General features: G+C 42.0%; 1 protein-coding gene across 3 annotated transcripts in view; it reads right to left on the bottom strand.

Annotated features, from left to right (window-relative positions):
• LOC6552468 (homeobox protein abdominal-B) overlaps window positions 1-21,150 on the bottom strand; it is a 46,272-nt gene that overhangs the window by 24,130 nt on the left and 992 nt on the right. Inside the window, exon 1 of one of the 3 annotated variants that reach the window (XM_026982538.1) lies at window positions 12,494-12,979. The exons of 1 other annotated variant lie outside the window; for it this stretch is intronic. The gene's annotated coding sequence lies outside the window, so the exon portion shown is untranslated. Of the gene's footprint in view, window positions 1-9,192; window positions 9,495-12,493; window positions 12,980-21,150 lie in introns of those variants that run through there. One more of the 3 variants, XM_015154269.2, reaches the window with a different exon arrangement.

The raw sequence follows: 21,150 nt of genomic DNA on the forward strand, positions 1-21,150 counted from the left end.
TTTGTATGGCACTCTGACTAATCAGGCAAACGGGCGACTGGGGCCAAATAAAAAGTGACACTTTTATAGGGCACTTTGGAATGCGCAGCGGGTTGTCCAGAAAGCACTATGGACCATGGCCTACGCTATATGGCATCGGCTATAGCCTATAGTCTATGGGCGAGCACAACCAGTCGCATTTGCATTTGCCGCCGCACTGGTGGACACGATATTCATTTGCATATGTGCATCTGCCAGATGCAGGCCGAAACATCCGCGGCTAACGAGGCGGGGACAAAATGTAAAGGCGTTTTATGGATACGCAGCGACAGAGTTCGAAAAAAACGAAGCAGAACACAGAAAATTGTAGAGCGGCCACCCTGCGATCTGTTTCTGTATCTGTATCTGTATCGAATGGATGCGAGAGTATCTTAGAAGAATCAGGGCATGGACATGGACATGGGCATGACCTGCACGCGCACCAAATCAAAATATGTATTTGTATATTTATACAACAGAAATGTCAAGCTCGGTCCTGCTCCCCGCCGAGCTCTATTTGCGTCCAGTTAACGCGACCGGGCCATAAAAAGAAAGCCGTCCGTGCGTCGGCCCAACAACGGTACAACTCTCGCCGCGAGCTGAGATTCAAATTTTCCGTTTAGCATCCCAGTTTAGCATCCCCTCCGAACAATTCGTTTTATGATTTTATTGCATTTACGCATATTGCCCTCCGTTGTCGATGTCGATGTCGATGTCGAAGTCGAAGTCGATGCCCAACTGATTTATGGTGGCGACGGTTGGACGAACCGAGCGCTGGAGAACCCTTTTCGCCCTAAGTCTCCTTGCCAGCCCAAGAATGTACCATATATTCACGGCATATTTAAAACTCAAACAATGCCGAAGAGACCGTGAACAATGAAATTAGAGCAACACATTGAGGGTGACTGGCGAGATGGAACGGTCCGGAGATATTCTACACAAAAGGATTGTTTGCTTATGTAACTTTCTAAAATATACCCCCACTGCTCTCTATTCCTTCCTCCTGCCTCCTCAGTTTCAGTTGTAAATTACACTGCGCGAGTGGAAGTCACTTTCTGGTAGGTTACTAAAGGGTAAAAGTACTGAAAAAACTCTATGCAATACTAAAACATATTATTTTTAATTGAATATTTCTCCATCTCAACATTTTACTACATTTTTTAAGTTAGCATATTTACTTCATCTTACTATTTCTTTAAATGTGGTTGTGTAGATTTTAAAAACACATCTCGCCTTAAATTTGTAAGCTGTTTTTATCGATATATCCGCCTCTCAGCAGACAATAATTATTTGTTTATTTCAGATTTGGCTGAGCTCAGCAAAAGTATGTGCCAAGTAATAACTACAAAAACTTCAAATGCCATCAAACGGAGGGCATGAAAAGTTTAAAGAAAAGATAACAAAATATAAAACTACCTCGACAACAACAAGCGATGAGGTGGAGGTCCGAGGTTCGAGGCTCGAGATTCGAGATTCGAGGACCGGCAAAGAGGCATTAAAAATTCAACGAAAACGCTGGACGAGATGGGATGGTATAGGATTGGGAATGTGGTCGGGGTACTTCGAATGGAGTGGCTGCCCAACCTTCATGCCTATAAATCCATCGAAATAATGGATCGGATAAGAGGCGCGCATTCGAGATGAGTTCCAGTCGCGCCGTCAAGTGGGTAGAGTGCCCACACGATGGCCATTCCCATTCCCATTCCCAATCCCGTTCCCAATCCCATTTCCATTGCCATTGCCATTCGCATTGCCTGAGATACAGATACAGACGGTTGGGTAAATGAAAAGATTCAAAGATGGGGCGATGGAAAGACTGGCTGGAAGAGGGGCCTCGTCCTCAATCTTCGCTGAGCCACCGCAACGAATGGGGCAACGAGATGGGAAGGGGCTGCAAATGGGGCCGGCAGTGGGTATATCTGGTATCTGGCAGTATCTGTATCTCTCGGATACACTTGGCTTGGCCGGCCGGTTCAACGTACGTTCCATGTGCAACGCCAGCGGAAATGGCAGCGACAAACCGAGAGGAAAATGGCAACAACTATGGCGCATCGAAAGTGGCTTTTAACCCCTGTTGCCCGACTGCCCGCCATCTGGACCATATGCCGCCATCCCAATACCTAATCCTTACGCCCGGGTGCCGAAACCCTAACCCACCACCACCACCACCATCACCACCCAAGCCAACCTCGTTTTTGGCCTCATCAAAAATTCCAAATACGTTTCAAATTTAATATGTGCATTTATCCCGGTCGCCGGATCGCAGTTTCTCCACTGATTGCGAGTGGTATTCGCTTCGGTTCACTTCGCTCCTTGGCGCTCCTTTATGGGGCTTAAATATGTATAACCCCGGGGCTCCGTACGTGTCTGCGTTATATGTAATATTTCGACTAAAAACTCACGCCCTGCGTTATTCTATCAACACCTCCGCATTGTTGTTGTAGTGCTCACCCCTTCACCCCTTCACCCTTCACCGCGGCTGGAAAAGCGATGGCGGACTCGCATACGAAATGAGATTTGTGGCAGCCCAGCACGCAGTGTTCGGAGTTTGGGTCCCAGGATTTCTTGGCGGGGCTGTGGAGCAATGGGATTATGGATAAGTCCCGGACCGGGCTTACGTGGCGACTGCGTTGCTGTACACGACGGCATAAATACATATTTGATATGTATTCTGTGCATATTTCGTTATTCATGCTCGTAAACTAACCCAGCTCGGCTTCAGGTGCATTTTACAAAGTCATTAGCGCAGTAATAACCACATTGCATTTATATTTAATCGTATGTCAAACGGTAGATACGTGAATAGAGTTGACAAATTCAGTCGACCGAAATAATCGCTGATAAACTAATAAATTACTGGTAGATCAAACTTGGTTGCACAATGCTGATGTTGGCTGTACTGTAATTAAAAAATTCCTTTAATGGGATCTTATACATTCTAAGTCTACTAATGTATTAATGAAAATATTAAAATGCATTTATATACGATGATAAAATTTCAGGTATAATACCACGTATTTGGATTATCATTATCAACGCTAATAATTAGTTCGTGGGCAAGTTATACTACGAATTAAAAAAAAAATCGAAATTTTACCCATGCGCGTGTCGCTAGTCTCTTGAAAACATAAAGCTCATTAATCAGTGGTGTGGGTGGCTAACTGGAAATTGGGATTTTCCTTTCACATGCCACATTGAAATATATGCGAAATGCAGATGAGCCTTGATTTCAATATTGTTTTCAGCCAACGGCAAAGTAAAACTTGACATTTTGAGTGCCGCCGGCAAGCGAAAACCAAAAACCGAACAAAGACCAAAAACAGAAACAGAATTATAGTTCGTGTAATGAAGTTATTACGAGTCTTAATGTTGAAATTTATGCGCGGCCATTAAAAATCGAAAGACACGTTTTTCGAATATTTTAGCTTTGGCCGTCGCTGTTGCCGTCGCATAAATTAGGCGACGTGACTTGTTTGCGCCGCCCGATAACGAACCCGCTCGTATGCCCCTCCACCCCTGAACTCCTTCCACAACTCCGCCGGAGGAGTGGCCAATATCGGCCATGATATAGCTGGATCTCTGGATGAATTTACAATGCAAATGCGCCGTCGCAGACTTAATGGAAATGGAAATGCGCGCAAAATGGAGTCGAAGATGACACGATCGAGCGGGGTGCAGCATTTTTGCAGCACTTTTTGCAGCATTTTTGCAGCATTTTGTGCAGGCTTCAAGAGCTGAACTTTGTTGCAGGTTGGCGGAACATATTAATTGCATTTTATTGGCCTGCGACTGACGACTGACTTTGAGCCAGCGATCTGAGCCAGCGATTCTGACTCTGACTCTGATTCTGAATCTGATTCTGAATTGGAATCCGACTGCGGCTGTTTGCAATTTAATAACGCGCATTAAAATCACAGATTTATGGGCTACACGCAATCCGATTTCACGACTGCGACCTGCAATGGCCATGGCTTGGAAACCGCATATTGGCGTGGCTCGTAGCTTCTAGCTCCTTTTAGCCAACATGCATGTGGATGAGGTGGCTTTTTCCAATGCTTTTCCGGCCCCTCTCCCCCGCCGGCTGCTTTTCAAACAGCTGTCGGGGGTTAGAGAGGCCATTAAACAAACGCCGAGATAATTAAAATATCTGAAAGGCCTTCCTCGCTTTCGGGAAATTATTCACTGCAAAACGGCGCTTTGGCAAAATTTCATTAAACATTTTAATTGCCGCCATTTTGTGACAGGGCCGGCGTCTTTTGTTTCAAATTATTCGCATTCCAGTTCAGATTCCTCGAAAATGAAACACAATTTCGGAACCCTTTTCGCCCGTTCCCCTTCCGTAATCACTTTGACACGCAACCCACCCACCCAGCAACCCAGCCGATTTTAATTCCGATACCCAACAGAAGTATCCTTTTCCCGGCGAACACGCAATTTTAAAACAGGCCTCACGCATCTCCCAACCACACGGACACACCCCATTCGCCAGGGCTTCGTCCTGCCAGCAGGGAGGTGGAGTTGGCGTATTTTCGAAATGGGATTCAAGTGCGAAATGGCCACCATCCCCAACCATCCACCATCCTCGTTTCGCTGTCGCGCTCCCCGTTCGATTGCGTAACTTTTCCTCTGCGTAAATGTGTAATTTCCCCAGCCGCCGCACTCTAAATTTAGTTAATGAACATTGTCGCTGTTGCGTTGCAGGAAGGGAAAGGCCGGGAAACCCGGGAAAAGTCCCTGTCCCTGTCCCTGTCCATGGACCCGAAACTCAAACTCAAACTCTGAAAACAGCCCCCTGAAAACTCTCAGATGGATGTTATGTATGTATCCGACTGACATGGAAACACTCACGCACGCACATTTTTGAAAGTAAACAAAATTAGACATGATTATGTTTGTGCCGGGGGACATAAAATAAATTGGCTCCCAACTAATACCGTCGTGCACGTGGAGCGGGCTTCCTTGGGTTTTCACTTTTGGTCTACGAGGATTCGGAGGGTAATGGTAAAAGTTTGCTTTTGAGGCGAACAAGTTGAAAAATGATATGTAGATATACAAACGAAGTAAATGCAATTGAAGTTTTAAAGAAAGTACCGAAAATATTATACATACAATACATAATATTGCAAATCACTCATAAATATTATACAACATTTTCATTTCAAGTTGCTTCTTGGTATACTTGGTAGATAGTATTTAGTTTCTTATTCTGCAAATGAATTATATATTCTAGCACTGTTTGTATTCTTATATTTGTACCGCAATAAATTATAAGCTATCACTATAGTGTTAGTTAGTTGCTGAATAAGCTAGAGATTTATTACAAATAAAAAAAGGTATTTAATTTAATTGTTCATGCAATTAATTTAACGGCAATTAAATTAAACGTTAAACTAATTTATTGTGATTTAAATGGGGCCATGATTGACGTTATTTTCTTAGTGCCCAAGAAGTCATTCTTAAAAGAAAATCAATAATAACTTTTCAAAACTGTTTCTAAAAATAAAATAAATTGGCTGGCACCAAAGAAGCAAAACACAAGCTTCTGCAAAGGTGTGTGCCGCACATGTACACTCTATAGATATTCATATGAGCGCGCTTCTAAGCATTTTCAGAACCCATCTGGCTGTGGAGAAAAGCCAATTTAATTTGGGACAGTAACGGGAGAACTTGGGATGGGGCACATATAAGTGTCGATAATAATAATATGTAAGAGCTGCTCAGGGTCGCTACACCATATGGGCCCCGTTTGCCGGCGGAAGTCGCGTTCGGCCAAATGTGGAGCAAATTCTGGTGATTCTGGCGATTCTGTCCCTTCCACGAAACTGAGGAACTTGTGCCGGCCGCGTTTTCCCAGGGAATTCAGTTGGCGGCAAATGGAGTTGCGAATGGATATGGAAATATTCGCAATCGAAGCCCCAGAGTTGTTACGTTGCTATGCCAGAGAACTTCTCGGAAGACGAATTTCATCTGTACGTGCACTGGCAGTTTCCCTTTTCATGCTCGTACCCATTCCCATTTCCATTCCCATTCCCATTCTCAGTCTTGTAGCTACATGCTTGGGTGACTCCGGCTTCCTTCCTCCGCAGAAACATGATTTCAAAGGCATTTCAATGGGACAACACGTCCCGCGGGGCCCAACGAGGCGACTCTCGAACAATTGCACTCGAAACTGTCCAGAGATAAGACCCGACAACTGGCAGCTCAAGGATGGGGATGGGGATTGGGATGGGGAAATGGTTGTCGTCAAGCGACTATGACTCCACCCGCGCCAGCCAATCTAATCCGACTCCTACATATCTGCCTTCCACTTCACCTCGACATGTTATTAACAACATAAGTTCTGCAGCTTATCAATCACAGCCGGAACTTTTGGAAATTGCCATTTATTCTTTATGAAAAAAAAAAAAATCTGATTTAATGCATAATTTCATATTATTAATTTATATTCCATGTTTCAAAGGTCAGTGAGTTATCATGAATGTTTGAGCTCAAATTTAATGATGGCACTTAGATTTATGGTGCTTTCGTCTTGATTTAAATGTCAACTTTAGCCCAGTAATTGGTTAAGCCGAGCATTCCGACTTTTAAATTAAGCATTAACATACAAATATGACATTTATTATTTATTTAATGGTTAAGCTAGTGAATTCAAAATTGATGTGAAAAAAAGCACAGTAGCAGAAGTGGTGACTAGCAGACAATTTACAAAATTTCAAATTAAGTTTGTTTAAGCTTTAAACAGAATATTATCGTGTAATGAATCGTATGTATAAACAAAGAATCAGTCGGCATTGATAGGTGATTATAAATTGATACATTTTCCGAAAATATTTATCGTTTTCTCATCACTTCATTTTATTTCGCATTTTTTCATATTACTAAGTCTTAATGCTATCGAATTTTAGGATATGTAACGCTCTCTGTTGCCGATTCGGCGCACTAAAAGGATAGCTCCCAATTCACAAACCTACGACCGCACGCAGCTCCCCTAGCGGGGAAGTGGCGAACTACCAGCTTATTAACTGCCTTTTCAACCCAGTTCATACCCAGTTATCTTCGAATATAAGAATACGCGTCTTATACGCACACTCCGAGAGCAAACAAGGCTACAATAACCGGTTCCAGGTACACTTTGAAAAATTTGATCTTAAATAAAGTCTTTTATATTACTACATTATATAGTTTACATAATATATAGAAGAAACGTTATTGTGGTATTTCCATTGATTCGATTACTTGAAATATTTTTGAAGTATTTGGAAAAAACCGAAGCATAACACACTAAAACATTTTAATTGCTGAATTACAAAAAAAACACAATCAGCCCATTATAATAGTTTAACATTATTGATAGCACTCTGGTTTTTCTAAAGCATCCGCAAGCTGGGTCGCATTTATGAAAAGAAATGTCGAATTGAAATAATTATATAATAAAGATCAGCTTCCAATTCGTTATTGCTGGGTTTTTTAATATTAGGTAAATATGAAAGAAATCTAGGCTTTTAACATTGCTATTTATTTGTTTGATATTAAGTACACCAGCGTTTTCCTCTGTGCACAATGCACGTATGGGCGATGCCAAGATGGGTTCCCTTCTCTTTTTTGTATCTTTCTCTCTGAATCTACCTCCCTGTCTCCTCTCGCTCTTCCTATCTCCCTCTCTCTCTCGCTTGGCCCAACCCAGCGGAATGCTGCACCCTCCCCGAAGGTGAAAAGCCTCGGCTCGAAGCGGTCCATCATGGCCGCCGCTCGCGTGAGAGATTGGTCGTTATGGCCGACGCCGCTTAGCGGATTGTATACTATTTTATAGTACGCATGTCGGGGGCAAATTTTAAACCGGCTATTTGACTGCGTTTTAATCAACTCGGGCCTTTTATGAGCAGCCATGTATGTAGCTGGCAGCTAGCCGAACAGTAAAAGCCGAGCCACCTTGCCGCGACTAAGGGATATTTATGAAATTATGGCCGCAATTACGCTGCCGCAAGGGCTTAGAGGTGAGGTGGCGAGTGTGGGACGCCAAAACCGCACGCAACTTCGATGGCCATTCCCCGTTTGATGGCTTGTGATGGTTCTTGCTGCCTGACGACTGTGACTGGCGCTAATGACTTTAGTACCTCCCATAAATCCACACAAACAGAGCGGCATTCATTGAGCGGTTGCGCTATTAAGTGCGCCATCAACGATGGCGCTCAATTGAGGAGATTCCTCCATAAAACGGCCAAGCGGCCAAACGGCCAAAAGGCAGAATGGCAGGAGTCCTGCTCTTGGCGGGTCGGAATGCACTTAACACCTGATCGGTAATGAAGTCCGGCCACTTTGCTGATGTGTGGGTGCTATTTTTGGTTAGGTTATTAGGCATTTCCGAATTGGAAATCCGATGGCGGAACACGCGTAGCCCTTGGGCCCGACCATAAAAAAGATTTATTTCGAATTTGTGTATTCGAAATCTTAATTCAATAGTTCTGCGGATCTCAAAACGGTTTCCAGGCAATAAAAACTTATCAGCCAGACATTTTACAAGATCATTATTTTTATAGATTGCGTAATTGGCTTTATGTACTTATAATCAGCATATATAAAGTGGCTCTATATATTGTATATGGACCGTACTCAGAACTCTTTAGTCGGAAACTATAAAATTAAAGCTATAAAATTTGAAATATAAAAAAGACTCCTGGCAAGGTTAAAATTAAGTGATTACTTTGATGTTATACATTATATTAGCTAATTAATTGTTAATACAAAAAACTAAATATAATTTTGGACACGTTAGAATCGCTGTTAGTGTTTTTTTTTCATTTCCTGATTATATAGTGTCACTTTTATTACAAAAATTCTAATTTCTTTCGCTGGGGGAACTCATTTTTGGCACTTAAAGAGGTATTCAAACGAAAAACGTTTTATAAAATATTACTAGCTAATATTTGCTATTTAAACGTTATTTGCTCATTTGAAACTGAGCCCATTTAACAATCTTTAGAACGTGAGTTTTTGGTCATTATTCGGTATTTCGCACAAGAACAGCAATGAATTGATGAATGACGTGGAAAACCTTGAACACTTTACACCTTTTTTCTGGACGGCCTTGCAGGAGCTGCATTAGAGGTTCGAATTGGACACACCTCTCACGACCGGCGATTTAAATGGTGAAGGACTCGAGATCTTGGCACTTACGTGAGTTAATATGACAGATATGTTCGTACCTATTTGCGGTTTCTGGTTAGTTTTGGTGAACGAAAAGCGCCGGCGGTTTGCAGAGGTTTGTTTCGCGAAATGTCTGCTTCATTTTTACTCGCGCACACCTTTAGACGGTAAAATATCAGTTTGAAAGGGGGGGCGTTTGGTAATTGCGAGGGGAGCTTAATAACTTGGCCGCTTGGCTATTGATTTGTTGTTTTCGTGGCGCTGTGTCGATTGCTCCGCGCGCTGCGGTCCGCTCTACACTAACAAGAAGTTTACGACCAAATGCCATAAAATGCGATGTAAAAAGTCGACGAGGCTGGAAAATGTGTTTTCCGTTGGACCCCCATTCCACCATCCCCTCTTTCAGTCATCTCGCTCGCACTCGTGCGCATGCCCGCAGGCCCTCTCTGTCGCACACACGCACACCAGTGCGTCGTGTGTATCTGTGAATGCCGACGTGCAACTGTATTTGTACACGTTTTGTATCTGTATCTGCTGGTGCGCCTGCCATGTGTATCTTTTTGCTGTTGTGTATCTCTAAAATAAAATAAACCACCCCTCGTCTGCTCTTCCACTGCCTTCCATTCTCATTCGCAGCCATTTTATTGCTCTCTCGCTTTGTCTCCTCTTCTCTCCTCCTCTGCTCTCCTTTGTCCGCCTTCCTCCTCCTCCATCTCCACTCCCCGGACAAAAGAAGAATGGGAAAACTACAAGAATTTCTAATCAGCAAAGTCTTTCAGCATTTTAAATGCCCGGGATGTACATATCTGTGGCATTGTCTCTTTCGAAAGCCTTTGGGATGCTCTTTGGAATTACAGTTTCTGACTTAAGATTCTTGGGAAGTGCGTTCTATTGCAAAAGTCATTTAACCTGCAGCATTATGCTCGGGTATTCATCGCACAATTGGCTTTACTTTAAGAGCGGAATTATTTAAGATGGCTCTGCCACTGTTAAAGCACAGCAAAATCATTTTCTGACATTTATGTATGATCAAATCGTTTTGGAAAGTCGAGGAATACATCGGGGTACCGTTAACAGCACTAGAAACTCATCATTTACTATGGTTCTTTTAACTTTCAGAATATTGTGCTCAGTATTATTTGGTTAAACGCGTTAAGCTGTACATTTCAAACTTAAATATTAAATTAAAGTTAAATGATTAAATTCAAAGTATAAACCTATTACTACGTTCCTCCTGCTCTGGAGATTGGATTCAATATAAATGCAAATATACTTTAAGTACATTTGTCTTCTATCTGAGCAAGCTTAATGATGAAAACATGGCTCTCAGGCCCACTAGAAATGCAAACAAAGGCCCAAACTGTTTCCCAGCTGAAAGGGATATTACATTTTTGCCAACACAAACACGTGTGTGTGCCTCACATTAGACCCCGCACATATTACAAGATGGTGTAACTTTTGGGACTTACAGGCGACATTACTTCGGTAGAATGCTAATGCAGATTCCCTGCCCAAGCGCGAGGGTTGCGATTTTAATGGCTTTCCCCTTCCCCCTTTTACGAGCCACGGAAGCGGAAGCAGAAGCAGAAGCCGAGCCCAGAGCAGAAGCATCACCCCCAAAACCCAAAGAATACGTCAAGTCCCCAAGCGAAGCCCAAATGCTCGGAGCCCATTCCGCTTGTGTGGGCTTTTACGATCTTAATTCGTTTGCCACCCCCAAAAAGTTGGGGGTGTGCAGCGCCATTTGCGTGGCAGGCCAACCCCCAAATACAGGGCCACAGCAGACCCATTATTATTTCACAAAATCCGAAAGTTAATCATGCCAAAGGCTCCTGGCTCGGCGTTTGCTGCACGCAGAGAAATATCAGCTTTGAGATACTTCTCACATTTGTAGGAGCATTCTAAGAGTTTTTATTTAAGGTAACATAAGTAGGTTATTGTATAAGTAAAGTCAAGTACTTTCAAAAGAATGATTTCTATTTATTAAATAAATCTGTATATGTGTTGCAATAGTGCTGATACTGTAAAATGTTGGGATAAAGTGCTAAATAGTTCACGAAAAAAGATGCTTTATATAAGATTCTGCCTAGTATGGCATATATGACTTAGTAAAATATTTTCTGTGTGTAATGGACTATGTTTTAGCTGCGGGATCTGCGCATTGCGGCTGTGGCTCATGTTGCCGGGCAGTAAAAAGCACTCATACTGCCGTTCCCAAACCGCCCAGCCGCCTGGATAAACAAAGTTTGGGATTAGAAATACTCCCCCTTCGATGGGGGATACCACTGCGAATCTGTTGGCATTACTTGGCGGGGCAATTAAAAATTCCAAATGCCCCGCAATCGGACTCTGAAATGTGGAGCGCCGCAGGGGAAGCGGCCATCTTTATGATTCAATTTATCTTTTTATCAATTTGCTGGTCACTCGCTGTTGCTGGTGGTCCGCCATCCAATTTCAATTTAACGAGTACTTAATTTGAGCAAGTGTTTGCTTGGCTGTAAATATTTATGGCCATCGTATGTGCTCACTTTGCCCACTCGAGCACCGGCTATCTCCCTCTATCTATCTGAATGCGAAGCGTTCCATAACTTTATTGTTTTATTGCCATTATTATGCATTATTTTTATTGGGATAGTCGTAAATGAGCGAGCACCCGCGTCGGCCAATTGGGCCAACTGCAATTAGCTAAACGCTTTGGTCCGCCTAATTAGATTCCGGGCCAGTGGCATGTGGTCCTCAAATCGATCAAATGTCAGGCAATCAAAATAATAGCATTATGGCCCTCATTGCTGCGCCGCCGAGCGGAACGCCCAGCCAGCCGAAAGTCGGCTTGAATTAATATTTCTGGCCCAAATTGGGCAATGAAGTGGGAAATCGCCGAAAGTGTTACTTTTGATTGGGCTCTAAGCCCCACAAACTTTGGATAGAAAGGCAATGCTTTAAACGAGGTCTCTTCATTTGCATAACTATTTTGAATAATCAAATCAAAGAATAAGCTAGCACTGTTGACATTGAAAGGCATGGGCAATTTGCAAATTTGTGTTTGCTCTAAACATTGTTAAAATATAGCTAATCGAGACTGATGGTTTATAGATAATGACAATTATAATAATCTTTACATTTCTTACATTTTGGTAAGAAACCCCAACACAATTACACAAGTATTAACTGGAAGAGTTTTGAATTTAAGCCAAAAACAATATATACATTACAGTATTATTTGGATTTCTTAAACTAATATTAAATTATTTAGTAGTGGAAACGCAACTTCAAGCTCCGATTGCTAATAGCACTTATTTGAGAAAGATTGCTTTCGAAAGAGGTCGCTTACCGTCGTTTAATTCAATTTAAAGGAACTAAGAAGTGATATAAGTTTAGTTTCTCCTTCCTCGACTGCAGTGATTTTTATTTGTCAGAACAACGATTTTTTATGAACTGCCAGCGGAGTTTCTTCATATTTTGCACTATACAAATTCGTCAACTGAAAGTCTGATCTTTCCACTCCACTCGTCTAATTTATATTAACATCCGAACTATTTCACCGCATAAACGGACATCTGTTCAATAATTTCAGCTTTGATTTGATACTTGGCCGCGAATGGTATTAATTACGGGCATTGATTGAGCGGCGATTGAGGCAGATTAACCCGAATCGGGACTGGGATTAAGTCGGTACTAGTGCTTTATGGCTGACACTCCGCGGTTTTAATTTCGACTTTATGCGGCGATGATGACGACGACAATGACGACTCGCGGTACTAAAACGCCATTGTAAAGTGGTAAATACTCGGGCGGCGCACCGTAAAAAACGCAAAGCGCCAAAACCAGAACAACAGCCTTTAAGAGGTATACACACACACGCACACAGATAGCCCGCCTGCTGGTGTGTGTGACGCTAGCTGTGTGTGTGTGGCATGGGGCACGTGTGTGCGAGAGTGAGGCGTATACGAAATCACCACTTTGCGCCGCTCTGCGAGTGGAAATCTCTTGCTTTTCGGCTCGTACTCTCTCTCTCTCTCTCGCTCTCGTGGTTTCCTCCTGACCCCCAGGACCCCTGGCCCCCTCAGCCCCTTCAGCCCCCCTTAGCCCCTCGGCATAGGCGTAGAAAATTGAAAATTCGAATTCGGTCGACGTGGAAATGGCCAAAGATTGCAGAAGACACCCCGAAGTGGGTGCATCACCTGACACACACATCTAATCGATAAAACCGAACACCTTTCTTGGTACTAAATCTCGGACTCAGGAGCAATAACCGAAACCAAAGGAAAATAAGCCACGACGGCCACAAAAAATCTCAAATAATCCGGGAATGGGGAGGTTTTGTATATGAAATGGTAAATCCTAAGTGACATCAATTTTTAAGCTTTCTTCATAGCGAAAGGATCAATTTCAACTTAAATGTAACTTCTCATTGGTAAAGTATTTAAAATGAAATTAATTAAAACATTTTAACTTGCCTATCGAAAATAGTTGAATGTAATTAAATTTAACTTTATCGCTAAAAATGTAGATCGTCTTAATTAAGAAATATGTGTTTCGTATAATCTACTTTCTTAAGATGAAAACTGAGAAGGAATCATAAAAAATGTAAAAATTGCATACAGAACAAATTCCTGAAACTGAAATCCATATCAAATGTATTTTCATCGCAAATGAAATTAATCAGAACGCCATGCTATCGCCATTGTCTTTTCAAAGAATTTAAACTTCAAATGAAATCAATTTTGTTTAATAATAATTTGTATGTCATAGAAGCTGAGTAGTGGGGGCTACGTGTCTCTTATGCGATTTTGACAAAACAGTTTGAAAACAATTCCCATAATTCCCTTTGGTTGGGTGGTATCCAAATAACGAGCCAATAATTTACGATTCGACTCAGCGAGCTTGAAAATATTTAGCAATCTGCCGAAATGGCCCCCGTCTGCCCTTCTGCTAGTACGCAATTCGATCATTTTCCTCCCGAACGAGGAAAACTCCCCCAAAAGGCAGTCAGCCATCTTGAACGGACATTTTCCGATGGTTTGGTTTTCGTTTTCGTTTTCGCCTGGGGTTCCGTGGCGGTCCTTTGGCTACTGTGTAGCCGTCGAGTCCTCGCTGACAAAAGACGGCTGCTAATCGGACTGGGCAATACATTTAGGAAATTGTGCACCATTTCGGCATTTTCGCATGGCAAGGGAGGCGGGCAAGCATTTACGACTTATAAATTATCGCTGTTTTCCTTTAGTTTCGCTGCCGGCCGCAGGACACCCAGAAGGACAGGGCATGGGTGTGACCAGTGGACTTAGCCCAGGACCCTCGAATTTGGACCCGGCCATTGGGCGCTGCTGATTGTGGAGTTTTGGGACATTAAGACAGTGACAGGCGCAATTTATGGCCTCCGCAGTTGCTGGCCACAGGGCTTGGCACTCATTCTCCTCGCCTGCCAGTCGCGTTCGTTTCCGAGTGCGGACTCGTAGACTTGGGATCCTGAGCTTGGACCTGGGCTTGGTCCTCGCCTGCAACTAATCTGCAATCTAACTGATGAAAAATTTACCTTCTGTGCGGCGAAGAACAGCCAGCAGCGGAAGTGAAGGCGTCAATTGGAGGGCATAGCAACGGAAATTGGGAAATTCCCATGCGCGCTGGCATAGAAGCTGAGAATTCCCGGAAAGATACGGCTGAGCTGGGTCAATAGGAGCACGCAAGTGATCTAATTAAAAAAATTATATCAATTTAAATTGCCAGATTGGCTTCCATGGAACGCTATCGGCTTGCGTATGCTGAATAATGTACATTAATCGTTTCCGGTCGCTATCTGCGCTTCTCCACTGCAGAACTTACTTCGAACATATTTCGGATTTTTTATTTCACTTCACACCTCGACTCAGCAGGCTCCTCCTCCCAGCTTCAGAGCATTAAATCTGCTATGCAAATTACATTTTTGATTTTTTAAGCGCGCTATTAAATCTAGATGGTTTTATTATAATTTGTTTTCCTCCATCTTGGTGGCGTTCATGGTCTTCTCTGTGTATCAAAGACCCGTTCTAAAAACCCGTAGCAATGCATTTGACATCAGCTGCCCGAGAGCCATTTTAATGTGCTGCCGAAAAAATGTAATTTCCGCCGCCAACGTTTTTCGCCCTGCCCATAAAAGTGATGCACAACTTCATCGGCTCATCAGCATTAAAATTGTAAATTGTGATGGGGATGGATGCCGATGGCGGAAGAGGCAACAAAGACGCTTGGAAAATGTCACAGTTAATCGAGCGGAAGTGGAAACCCCGTGCAAGGCAAGGGGTTAACGCCGATGTCCTTTAACCCCTAGCAGCCTCACTTCGATCATCACTCATACGCCCCGTGGCTCCTCATCGAAGATAAGCCGGCAAGCACTATTCCACCGACGGCCGTTCTGGAAGCAGTGCTTAGCTTTAGTATTTTGTTTAATTGGCTATAACCGTTTTTTACAATCGAACGGTCACTAGGAAGCCCCATCCCGCCCATTCCCTTGAAAGTGAGCTCTGTGTGCCATGCCGCCCCTTCGATATTATTTGCTCCCTGCAGTAGTTAAGAGTGCTGTAGGTCTTAGGGCTGCTAGTTTTATGGAGACCGCTTAGATTGTAAGCAAACTGTTGTGGCCCATTCGCGAAACGAACGAAATATTATTGACGATCCAAGCTAATTGAGACATAAACTTAATTTGATGGCTGATTTCATAAAAGCGACATCGAGGCCCGAATCAATGCAACGCGTTGTGGGAATCCGAATTGCGTGAGCCGCCGGCACTGCTGAGAACCTTAATTTACATAACAAAATCCGAAAGGAACGGGGGAACAAAGTAAGTGAAGCGCGCTCGTTATGCAAATAAACAAATGACTATTCACATACATTTATTATCATGAACTGTTAGGTCATAAAGCACGTACATACACTTTTTTGGTCATTTTATGGCCCCGACCCTGGTGTCTGTTGGTCGGAAAAGTGGCTGCTCTGATTTAACATTTGTTTTGGCCCAATTAATACACCTACTGGCTCATATACCTAACAAGTTCTTTGGCTTCATGATTGATATGACTTCTCTTTCACCTTTTCCTTGGAATTATAAAAGGAATGATGTAAATTAAAATCAATTTAATTGCAAGTGCACAGGCTTAGGATTTTCTATTATAAAACGCAATATCCACAGATTGCGGCCTGCTGTGAAAATGATGGAACAGGCCCCGGATGCCTCATCTTTCAGCTCTTTCTCATCCTGCATCGACTTGCAGATGTGCTGGTCCGGACGGGTCTGCTGATGATAAGTCAAGATACTCTCGGTCGAACAAAGGGGCTATAATTTATGTAAATCCGAGGAGGAACCAAACAACAGCAGCACCAGCATGGCGTTCGCCGAGGAGTCGTGTTTCGAGGTTTGGGGTCTGAGGTCTGGGGTCTGGGGTCTGGAGTCTGGCAAAATGGTGGCTCATTTGTCGGTTGTCTCAGGGAGATCTGAAAAAAGGGAGACCAAACCAGAGACCGTGGACTCTGGCTGGCGGGATGGAAGGTTGCTGGACTGCCCGCGCCTCGCCTTCAATTACAAACACATAAATTCTCATTTCCATTTGACACATGACATCCCATAAAACTTGTTAAAAAGTACGACCACAAAGGCCCAGCCTCTCGTTTTCTCGGTCTGCAACGGAGATGGGATTGGAATTGGGATTGGGATTGGGATTGCGTTTGGGTTCGGGTTCGAGTTCGATTTGATTGGATTGCGGTGAAGCAAGGAGAGAGCGGCGGGGTACGCACAGCAAACACTGCATCCAAAATGGTAAATTCCGCCTCACAATCTCAACGACCCTTTGGCCATAAAACACCGAGGGTTCACTCTTTATTTTTCTTTACGGACGCCGAATGATATCAGATTTCTTTTCATTCCTGTGCCTTTCATTTCGATTCGTTTCGTTTTGGCTGTGACTGTGAATGTGCATTTCGGTACGGAGATGACGTAAAATGGCGGAGTCGCATTAAGCACGGCCTTTTATGGAGTCCGCCCAAAGCTGCGTACAAAGCGGGGCTCATTATATAAATCTCATTGATCCGCCATTAAAAGATACAGTTTAAAAGCCCAGTCGCGGCGAGTGCAACAAAGACGAACTCTGGCACTTAATGGGGTTGGCTGCAAAGTCTGTAGCACTTACGTTTCTAGGAAAGTGTTGGACAGAGATTGGGTGCCGCTGTGTAAAGCGATTAAGAAATGCCCAAAAGGAAGTCAACTATTCGGCTACCAAAACTCTGCGCCAAACAAAGTATCTAAGCGGGCAATCTACGCCGAAAAAGGCATTACCGAGCGGGGTAAGTTTGGAATCCACTTTGTGACAGACATTCGCATAAGCTCCTCAAGCGTTTGATGCCATAAAAACGAAATTGACATTTTCGCAAAGTCCGTTGCTGGCAATAAATTTGCTTCTTTCTGGCATTTCCGTTTATTTCTACTCATTTCTTTGGCACTGGCAGACAAAAGGAGCTGCCAACAATGTAAGCAGTACATCCCATGGATATATGTTTTGCCGTTGGGAGAGGGTCACTTTCGAGCTGGCTTTTACGAGTCCACGTAGCCAGGGATCCAGCTCCGACGATTTGGATTTACGAGGACGCTTAGATTTCGCGGACAATGGAGCACAAATCGTTACTGCCGCACGTGGAGGTCCGCCGGCAATTGTGAAAAGCGTTTTTCGATTGCTATTCCGCGCAGATACGAAGATTTGGATATCCACCCAGAAACCGAAACCGATCCGCGACCACCGGACAACACATGTTGCACACCGCTGAGCTCGCAAGCCGCACTGATTTGCATCCTTCGGTGGAAAGCGGAATCGCACCCACGCAATACTTTTGACCTTGGGACGACCACACCGCTCAGCACTTTAAATAAAGGACTCAACTCTTTTCATATCCTCCAAATGGCTTTAGAAACCGGATCGTAATGGCAATGCATTTGCTTCAAGGACACCGTGTATCCTTCCATTGCGCAATGTTACGCTCGATCGACGAAGCCGCATTTGGGCCAAGGTCGTCCTTCAATGTTAATGCTAGATCGTAAAGATTTGCCGAGTCTCAAATGGAAATAAAGGGGTGCAGTTGTGAAAGGGAGATTTCAGTGTTTATGAGGGCACTTCGAAAAGTAATTTGGCCGCTTCACTTATGCTAGCTAAATATTTGCTTAACCTTTATTTGGCTTAAATTTTTCGTAAAGGATATTTTGATTTCATTTTCTTGAGCTATGATTTATTTAATATACAAATGTGCATATAGATTTTTATATATTAAATTGTAAGAGCATTTTAATTTAGCTTAACTGTTATGACCATTTAAATTTTATAAATCAATAAATCGATGATCATCCCAAAAGATGACATTTAAATAATATACAATTTATGCTGTTAAACTTAGAGCTCTGGATTACCGATTTCTAGTCTAAATTAAAGTGAATATTTGTAATGCTGTAATGCTCTTATATCGTATTTAAATTGTGAATTTTTTTATTTGTAACATAATACAAAATAAACTTAGAGCCAATAAGAAGTCGTACGAATAATAAATTTAAAATTACTGAACCGAAATTTTCAAAAGCATCTGAACAAACACGTATTTAAAAATATTGTTAACATAATTAACAAAATTAAAATGTATAATAACATAACATTCAACATCGCTTAAGAAAATTGTAAAATACACATATTTTGAAAGCAAAAAAAGCCATTTTAACATAATATTCTAAAATATATTACATATCTCCAAACTCAGTAGCTTATACAGGTATGTACATATGTATGCATGACTTTGTATGTATGTATGCGAATAGTGGATACACGTACATACATATGTACACGGCGGCCATCATGGATTTAAACTCCGCCCCTTTTCGAATACAGACTGTTTTTTCCTTCTTATATTTTCTGCGCAGAGTCTTATACTGATGATTTTCGTTCGCTAGGTGGCGCTGTTAGACTTAGGTGGGAGAATTTGCTATGTAAGGTGGGTGAAATAGCTAGATGGGCTGTTCAATAGACTAGGAGGGTGCACTCGCTAAAAAAGGTGGGTGTCCAGTGCCAATGCACAGTGGGAAAATATTTTTACTTTAAAAAAAAAAAAAAATTTTTTTACTTTATTCATAGATTTGCATTGTTACTAATCAAACTGTTGTAATATTCTGTAGTATTATTCGCTTTATATTCGTTTTGTCATATATTCGCCGGCAAAAATTATAATATTTATAATCGTTACTCGTAGAGTAAAAAGGTATACTAGATTCGTTGAAAAGTATGTAACAGGAAAAATGAGTCTTTCCGACCCTATAAATTATATATATCCAGGATCATGATCACTAGCTCAATCGATCTGGCCATATCCGTCCGTCTGACGGAAAGTTCAGATCAGATTTTTTTAGAAAAAATTTAAAAATTTCATGTTTTTACTCCCAGGAACTAGATATCGGGTATATGAGGAACTTTTGTTATAAGTTTTTTATGTTACTATTTGAAAGAATAACTTGCCAACAATATATCATTTACTTTTAAAGGGTAAGCACTCTTCGGCTTTCGCGTAATGTGCCGTTCATATGTGCACGGATCTGGCAGCGCTGTAGTATCTGCACGCCATTATTTTCTCGACAAGCCCCGCCCCGTGACAGAGGAACGGTATAAAAAAGTATCTGTATCCGTATGAGTTGCAACAATATGCGCGGCCATTAGAGACACAGATACGAACGCGTACTGAAAGACTCATGTAGCGATAAGGTGGTGGAATGACAATGGTTGATAGATAGATAAAGAATACCAAACTGAGGGGTGAAAAGCGGGGGTGGTGAGCGTGGCTCCATTTTGCGGAATTGGATTAAGCGGCAGCGGTTCTTGGTTCTTAAGTGCCGCCATTCCATTTCCCGTTATCTGTGTCCGGGCTTTTATGGCAGTACGTGATCTTGGAGAGCAAACGAAGGTCCGTGGCAGGGCGTGGGAACTTCCCAGATGCTATAAACGTCGAATGGCGACCGGAAATCTGCTTCATCCCTACTATGTTTCCTCAACGAGTTGTTCGTTTTTCTGAAGATTGCTGCAATAGCATCACGCACTGGCAGATAGTGGAGTCGAATTAAAAAGGACATAAAGCACGGCTATGATAACATTGTCGTTCTTAATGGGGCATTGACTGCATAGAGATGCGTGGGAAGGCACGCCGAGCAACAGTCTTTTATTGCTAATCAAATAATTTAAATATTCATTTTGAGGAATAGGCGACCAGCCTTTAAATTGTAAAAGCACAAGCTTTGATTTGTTCCTTCCCAATTAAAAGAGTGCTGCAGAAAGGTATTTATAAATTCTGCTCTTAATCAAATCGTTTTTAATATTCTTTACATCAGTTATCATATCTTTTGACCCTAAAAAAAATGTTACAAAGCAAAGAACTTCTTTATAACGAGATCATAAATTACTGCAAAAAAATTATTGAAAATAAACGTAGTCATTTATTATATTTTTAATATTAACCGACATTGTTAAATCAATACCACAATCTTAGCTCCTTTACTTGATAAAAGAAATGAGTGTACTAAATGTTAAACTAAAGGCAATGAACTCTAAGCGGTATTCTTCCATTTAAGTTAACCCAGGTTCCGATATTCAGATCCTAGAGTTTTAAATATATCATTAATCAAAACATTTTTTTTAAGCCATCAACACTTTTAAAATCACTGTGGTGGCAGAAGTAAAAAGCAATTATTCTTTGAATATTTGAAAACTCTGCTACGGCGGACTGCAAATAAAAAAAAAATATTACCAAGACAACATTTTTTAAAATTTTAATTTAACAATTTAGTTTTTATAAACATATAAAACCGGTGTAGAATATCGGATCATAATATTTTAATCAGGATAACTAACGAATTAACTTACGAAATATATCATGCAGTTTTGGAAAATCGCTAGAGTGTCAAGTTGCATTTAGTTGCATTAACCAGACTAAGGCAATAAGATT

The sequence above is a fragment of the Drosophila erecta genome, unplaced genomic scaffold, assembly GCF_003286155.1.
Source record: "Drosophila erecta strain 14021-0224.00,06,07 unplaced genomic scaffold, DereRS2 tig00000000-arrow-pilon, whole genome shotgun sequence".
In the NCBI taxonomy this organism is placed as follows: Eukaryota; Metazoa; Arthropoda; class Insecta; order Diptera; family Drosophilidae; genus Drosophila; species Drosophila erecta.